At 53.3% G+C, this 7,904-nt stretch overlaps 1 protein-coding gene across 50 annotated transcripts in view; it reads left to right on the top strand.

Annotated features, from left to right (window-relative positions):
- Positions 1-7,904, top strand: part of LOC121689800 (protein NLRC5-like) — a 187,196-nt gene that overhangs the window by 124,800 nt on the left and 54,492 nt on the right. The window lies entirely within an intron of this gene.

Below are 7,904 nucleotides of genomic sequence, written 5' to 3'. Positions count from 1 at the left end.
TATAGCCTCTTAATGTTAGGCTAACAATCCAATCTTTTCTCATCTGTTGTTCAGAACATATCCTCTCATAGCACCACTTACAACAAGTCTTGCTGATCCTAGCACTTACCAGCCGTCTTGAACTGTGACTCAACTGTTAAAAACAGCACTCACTGATGCACTTATTCTTACTGTACTCTACCGTTTTTAAATTGTCCTAAAATTGTTGAGAGAATTGCTTTAAAACTTAACTGTTACCATGTTGTTAGTCGCTTTGGTTAAAAATGCGTCAGCCAAATGTAATGTAATGTAATAACAGCAGAATAGTTGTAGAATAAGTATTCATATGGCCAAACTTCAGCACAATATGTCACTTCCCAGGATGCTGTGCCACACAGCTCTGTACAAGTGGGAGATGGGCTCCCTGTTCTAAAGTGAGAACTGTCTCCATGGCAGCAAGCACATGAGCATCAGTAATACGGTGGTGGTGGTGATCCCGGGGCTGTGTGTGGGGTTGCCCACGGTGATCTGGGCGCTGCGGGCGCAGGGTGCCCACCAACGGGACAGAGGCTGGGTGATGCCCTCCATCCTGGACCCGCTGCTTACACACACACTCTCACACACACACGCATACATGAACTCAAGCCCACAAACTCACACACACAATCTAATGCACAACACTCTAATTGGCATGGTTTTATTTTTATGTATATTGAGCTCAATGCAAATCAAACCAGCTAATAGACTAACTGAAGTATACTGCCCTCCTAATGGTGTGCATAACCAAAATTAGACAGCCAGCCAAACTCCCTGAATGATAACGCGAGAATCAGGATGTAGCGTCTCAAGCTCCAAGTTTACTGAAGACTCTTTGTTGTCAGACAAGGTGTAAAACTGAAATAATACAGAGATAAAGCCGAATGAATTTCTTATATATTTTATATATTACTAAAGAATGAATATTGAGCCAAACTTACATGAATTATAATGTAATGATCTGAGCCTAGCTGTTCATGACTGTGCTCCCATAATGCTGTTCGGTTGATGTGTTATGTTGAATGTTAATGTTAACCATGCAAGTTACCAATGTTGTGCGTCCTGACTGTCGTGTTTATGTTTATAGTTGATAACAGTGTTCATAACCGGGTCTAACTATTGTGTGTTGTAGATACAGCCTCACATAGATGTTTAGTGCTGGAGCATAAGGGCCAGGTCTGGCCCGGCATTATGCGTTTGTGTGTTTTGGTGCGTAACCAATAAAAGCCATTCTAAGACAACTGTGCAGTTTGTTACATTGGTGTCAGAAGTGGGATGCCGACCCCTACTGGACGGGAGGAGAAAGCTGCGACTGATGCCCTGGCGATGATGAGTTTCCTACCAAGACGGCTCTTCGACAGCGCGCTCGCCCATGGCCACCTGCTGGGCCCAGCAGACGGAGCCAGCCTGCAGCGGGACCGTGACGGAAGAGACCCGCCCCCGGCCACAGGAGGGAACGAACCGGGCTGATGGCAGCATCCTGCCACTTGAACCCGCTCCACACGGGAGCGATGGAAACCGGCCGGTCCCCGGTGCGACGGCGGCGGTAGAAGGGCGGCCCAGCGTAAAGTTGCCCCACTGCAATGGCGAAAGGCCGCTGGTGACATACCTGGAACAGGTCCGGCTAGCAGCCGAGCTGAATGGCTGGTTGGCGAAGAGAACAGGCGTACAGGTGGCGTTGGCTCTGGAGGGGGAAGCGCTACAAGTATTAGAAGACCTGCCACCGGCGGAGCAAGTAAGCTGGACCGCAATCGAAGCAGCTCTGCAACGACGATTCGGCCAGAGAATCTTCATCAGCGACGCCAGAGAACAACTAGCTTCCAGACGGCGGCACAAGGACGAGAGACTGGGCAAGTTCGCGGCTGACCTGCAGCTGTATGCCCGGCGGGGCTACCCAACGTACAGCCAGGGTCTACATGAAGAGATGGCACTGGAAGCGTTCGTGCGAGGCATCCACCCAGAGCGGCTAAAAGAACACCTTCGCCTGAGCGCCCCCAGCTCGCTGTCCGTGGCCCTCGCGGAAGCCAAACGGGTGGAAAACATCTTCCGCACAACAGAGTCGAGGCATTGCGTACGCCAGACATCGATGGAGGAAGACGGGGAGGAACTGGAGGTGACGCGGCAGACCACGGCACAGCCACCACAACGCCGCCCACGCGAGTGGAAGAGGCTGGCCAGCGGAGACGGATACCACCGGTGTGACGAGCCGGGACACATCGCATGGTACTGCCCAGCCCCGGCACCCCTCACGCTCGCGCCCCAGTTACTAAAAGAAGGTGGCACGGCGGGAGGGGCTATGGACTGCATACGGCTGGGCCGGCTCGGGCAAACCAGAGGACTGTATGTGGACTGCACGCTAGACGGGACTCGCGCCTTGATCGATACTGGCTCCACCATCTCGCTTGTGCGCCCCGGTCTCTTACCCGGCACGCTGGTAGCCAGACCCAGAGGCTGGGAAGAGACAAAAACACGCATCACCACAGTTACCGGAGAGCGAGCGGAACTATATGGACAAAAAGTGGTGTGCGTGTGCATCAACGGTGAGACGGCGAACCGCCGGCTTTGGTTGGCTAGCATTCAGGATGATTGCATTCTCGGCCTGGACGTGCTAGAGAAATGGGGGGCTGTGGTGGACATTTCCTGGTTCACACTACACTTGGGGACGAGCAGCGTAGTGTTGCACACGGCGGGGAAAACAGCATGAAGTGCGGAGAGCTGGCGCGACGAAGAACTCTCCAACTCACTCCACACAAGTCCGCAGGAAGCGAACTCGCAAAGAGTACTCGTCATCCCAGACCGCCCCTCCCCACACAAGCCCGCGAAACTCAAGCCCGTGAAAACAACAGGTCTCATCCAGGTCCGCTCACTGAGGCCGCCACTGCTCAGCTCACGCGGGAGGAGCCAAGAGAGCGGGTTGAGCAAACACCATTCTCCGCTCAGAGAGCGCGGCCCTCTGTAGAGACAAAGCAAGCCGTAAATGAACTCTGCACTCGTAGCTGTGAGGGGCTGAGTGAAGCACAGGGTAGCCAGGTGCGGAGACTACTAGCAGCGTACACCGACATCTTCGCCGCAAGAGATGAGGACTGCACCCGAACGAGCCTGGTCCAACACGATATCGACACCGGAAATGCCCGGCCCATGCGACTTCAGCCTCATCGCTTACCGTTCGCCAAACGACAAGCAGCTGAAGAAAAGATCAAGGAAATGGCCGCGGCAGGAGTGATAGAGCCAAGCAGTAGTCCCTGGGCTGCGCCGGCTGTACTCGTCCGGAAGAAGGACAGCTCGTGGCGGTTCTGTGTTGACTACAGACGCCTCAACCAGGTAACCCGGAAAGACTCCTACCCGCTCCCCCGCATTGACGATGCGCTGGACAGCATTGCCCGCTCCTGCTGGTTTAGCTCGCTGGACTTACGCAGTGGCTACTGGCAGATTGAGTTAGCCCCGGAAGCTCGGCCGAAGACAGCGTTTACCATCGGGCAAGGGCTGTGGCAGTTCCGGGTACTTCCGTTCGGCCTATGCAACGGGCCAGCGAACTTTGAGCGGCTGATGGAGCGTGTCCTGGCGGGCATTCCACGAACATGCTGCGTGGATTACCTGGACGACATCCTGTGTCATGCAACAGACTTCACCGGTGCCATAGGAAATCTGGAGAAGGTGTTCGACGTCATACGAGGTGCTGGGCTCGAAAAAGTGCCACCTGTTCCGGAGGCAAACCGGGTTCCTGGGCCATGTCGTGGGGGCTGCCGGAGTGGCCACCGACCCAGCTAAGGTGGAGACGGTGAGACGTTGGCCTGTTCCACGCGACGGTGCTGAGCTGCGGAGCTTCCTGGGCCTGGCGTCATATTAGCGGTGCTTCATTCGGGACTTTGCTACAGTCGCCAGCCCGCTGCATCGATTGACACACAAAGGCCAGCTCTTCGAGTGGACACGAGAGTGCGACGCGGCATTCCGGCGGCTGCGGAGGGCGCTATGCGAGGCCCCGGTGCTCGCCTTCCCTGACCCTCGACTGCCGTTTATCCTGGACACCGACGCCAGCGACGTGGGCGTCGGCGCCGTCCTCTCACAAGCAGGCGAGCAGGGCGAGCAAGTGGTCGCATACTTCAGCCGCTCACTGGACCGAGCGGAGAAGAATTACTGCGTGACACGCAGAGAACTGTTGGCTGTGGTGGTGGCAGTGCGCCATTTCCGAACCTACCTCTACGGCAAACGGTTCCTGCTGAGAACGGACCACGCGTCGCTCACCTGGCTGCTGAACTTCAAAGAACCAGAGGGCCAGCTGGCTCGCTGGTTGAAGGCGCTCCAGGACTACGACATGGAGATTCGACACCGGGCGGGTCGCCTTCACGGCAACGCAACGCCAAGTCCAGGCGTCCGTGTGCAGCAGACCAGTGCCAACACTGCCACCGGAGGGAGGAGAGGAGCCTGGCCGCGGCTCAACCGGAGCCCGCTCGTCGGCTACAGGCTGCATCACCGCTGGCAGAGAGAGAGAGAGTCGCTGTTTTCAACGCTAGCCAGCGTCGCGCCAACGAGAGGGTCAACGCTCACCAACAGCACGCCATTGAGTGAGCCAATGCTCGCCAGCTTCACGCCAGCGAGAGTGAACGCTCGCCAACAGCACCCCAAGGTCGTCTCGCCGCCTTCCGCTATCAGCTACAGTGATCGAGAGACCGGAGACAATGCACCGCAGCCCAACGCCACAACGCAGCACTGCAGAGCGGCAGCTGGGGCCACGGACGCGCAGTCGCCGGTGGACGTGATGTCGAGGGAGGAGATCCGGAAGGCGGTCAGCGACCGCCATGGACTGACGTATCAGCACTCGATCCAGAGACCAAAGCGATTTATTCACAGTGGCCGGGAATAGTAGCACGTCAAGGACTGTTGTATAGACACTGGCGAGCTCCCGATAGGCAATCTGACATTTTCCAGTTGCTGGTTCCTGCTGGATTACGAGCCTGTGTGCTGGAACATGTGCATGGGGCAGTGGGGGCGGCTCTTTTCAGCATTGCAAAGACTCTTCGTCGGCTGAGAGGCCACTTCTATTGGCCGGGATGCAGGCTGGACGTTGAACTGCATGTTCACTGCTGTGACGCCTGCACAGCGAAGAAGGGCCCCACGCGATGCTCGCACGCTCCGCTGTAGCAATACGCAGTCGGGGCTCCCATGGAGCGGGTAGCCGTCGATGTCATGGGCCCACTGCCAGTCACAGAGAAAATCGCTGCGTGCTCGTGGCCATGGACTATTTCACTAAGTGGCCGGAGGCGTATGCGGTGCCAGATCAGAGCGCCCACACGACAGCGGACAGACTGGTCACTGAGATGTTCTGCCAGTTTGGGGCACCGGAAGAGCTCCACAGCGACCAAGGGCGGAATTTCGAGGCAGAGGTGTTTGCTGAGGTTTGCCAGCGCATGGGCATCCGGAAAACGAGAACGACACCTCTGCATCCACAAAGCGACGGGCTGGTGGAGCGGTTTAATCGGACTCTAGCAGTGCAGCTGGCCATATTGGCCGACCGCCGACAAAAGGACTGGGACTTACACTTGCCCCTGGTGCTCTGGGCATATCGCACAGCGGTGCAAGAGTCAACGAAATGCACACCGGCAGCTCTGATGTTCGGGCGAGAGCTACGCACGCCAATGGACTTTGTGTTCGGTTCGCCTCCGGAAGCGGAGATTGGAGGTAAGCCAGGGCTGGAATACTACAAGCAGCTACGCGAGAGACCGAGTTGGCCAGGCAGGCCATGAGTGAAGCTGATATACGTCAAAAGCGTGCTTATGATACGCGCTGTCGCGGCCAGGAGTTCCAGCCCGGCGATAAAGTTTGGGTGTACTGCCCGGAGAGAAAGAAAGGCATTTCCCCGAAACTCATTAGCCAGTGTGTCGGACCGTGCGATGTCTTAGAGAAGCTGTCTGATGTGGTCTATCGTGTGAGACTGATTAAGCGTCGGAGAGTTGTGGCTCTCCACCGTGATCGACTGGCCCCTTGCTTGCCCGATGCTTTCTATGGCTCAAAACAAACAGATGGTGACGGATGAGAAGACCGCTCCATGATCTGCTGACCTCTTTATTAACTGGCAGGAACATGTGTTAAAACTACCTCCTGTTTGCTTTTTCCCTAAATCTTAACTTCCTGCTGCATTACCACATTTGACCACAATACCAAACAGGGGGGCGCTAAAACACCCAAACTTCAAAACTGCCTGGGAGGCAGAACAATGCTAATCTCTAGGGTATGTGATGATGTGCGGCTATTTTATTTCCAAAAGCCAAGGGAACTTTATTATTATATAAATTAAGAAAGTCCAATGTGTTTGAGGGTGATCAAGCATAAGACGCTTGTAGTGACAGGGCCAGGACTGGTGATGTGCTAAAGGGAGTGAGTGTCATGGTGAAGGTGCAAACAGTAGTCCAGCCAAAGACTAAATACACTATATAAGTTAAATTAAGAAAGTCCAATGTGCAAACAGTAGTCCAGCCATAGTCCTTAGTTATGTGTGCCTGGCAAGGTGCTCAAGAGAGTGAGTGAGTGTCATGGTGAAGGTGCAAAAAGTAGTCCAACAGTGCAAGAGTAAGGTCTAGAGACCAGCATAAATAATATAGACAAATAGGGGAGTAAAGCGTAATGTAGACAAGGTAAAATAAAAAACTATTTCAGTGCAAAGACAGGTTGAGGTAATAGGGTTATAGCCATTCATTCATTCAGTATTGTATCAGAAGCCTTACCGCAGCCATTGATCATGTGTGCTAATATAGCATGAAAAAAACAGTGTAGCAGTAAAACAGTAGAGAAAACATTAGGCTGTGTACAATAGTAGAACAGTAGTAAAACAGTAGTAAGCAGTAGTGGGCAGTCAGTACTCAAAAAAACATGGACATGGAGAGGGTGGAGAGGCAGACAGACTAAGCAGAGAAGTCTATCTCTCCTCTTCCCTTTAGTGAGGCATTGTACAGTTCAATGGCCCTAGGAACAAATGACTTCCTCAGCCTTTCAGTTGTGCATGGCAGTGAGCGAAGTCTCCAGCTGATCAAGCTCTTTTGGTTTTTGATTGTGCTGTAGAGTGGATGACATTCATTGTCCAAGATGTTGATCAGTTTGTTTAGGGTCCTTTTGTCAGATATTGAAGTGATGCACTCCAGTTCAGCTCCCACTACAGAGCCAGCCTTCCTTACCAGCCTGTCAATTCGCCCAGAATCCTTCTTCTTTGTGCTTCCTCCCCAGCACATTACTGCATAGAAGAGGGCGCTGGCCACAACAGACTGATAGAACATCCTGAGGAGCTTGCTGCACACATTGAAGGACCGCAGCCTCCTCAAGGTGCTATACAATCACGAAATATAACATGTAAAGTGGCATGGTCAGGCTGCAGTAGATGCATGTTAACTTAATCTTTGTACCGGTATGTGGAATTACATAATCCACTTCATAATTATTGTCCTGAGCCTTCTCTCAGTGGACCTGCTGGAGCTGCTCTTGAGCCATTTGTAGTGCAGCAGATTCTGCGTGGGGACTTCTGTCAGTGGGGACACTTTGATGGGTGGAATCTGTGCTCTCTCTACTTCAGGGAGAGCCTCTGCAGTTTCTACTTCCACCAGCTGGTGGCGCTAGAGGGTGTACTGTCTGTGACTCACCCTCACTGCTCAGGGAGCCTCTGTGTAATTATATGCAATCGTGTTATGCATTTATATTATTGTCTTGTTTAGTTCAACTGTGTCCCTGTGACTTAACCATGTTCCTTTAGTTCAACTGTGTTCCTGTTTCTCAAATGATGTATGGCTCTGACTATGAAAAAATACTTTTTTACAGTTTGGGATACAGTTTTATCCCAAAATGTTTCATTGGGTCCCAAATGAAAATGTACACCTGTTATCATCCACAAATAGACCCTTGGTTGT

The sequence above is a fragment of the Alosa sapidissima genome, chromosome 18, assembly GCF_018492685.1.
Source record: "Alosa sapidissima isolate fAloSap1 chromosome 18, fAloSap1.pri, whole genome shotgun sequence".
Classification (NCBI taxonomy): Eukaryota; Metazoa; Chordata; class Actinopteri; order Clupeiformes; family Clupeidae; genus Alosa; species Alosa sapidissima.
The sequence above is the reverse complement of the archived record's forward strand: the minus strand, read 5'-3'. Positions and strand labels throughout refer to the sequence as shown.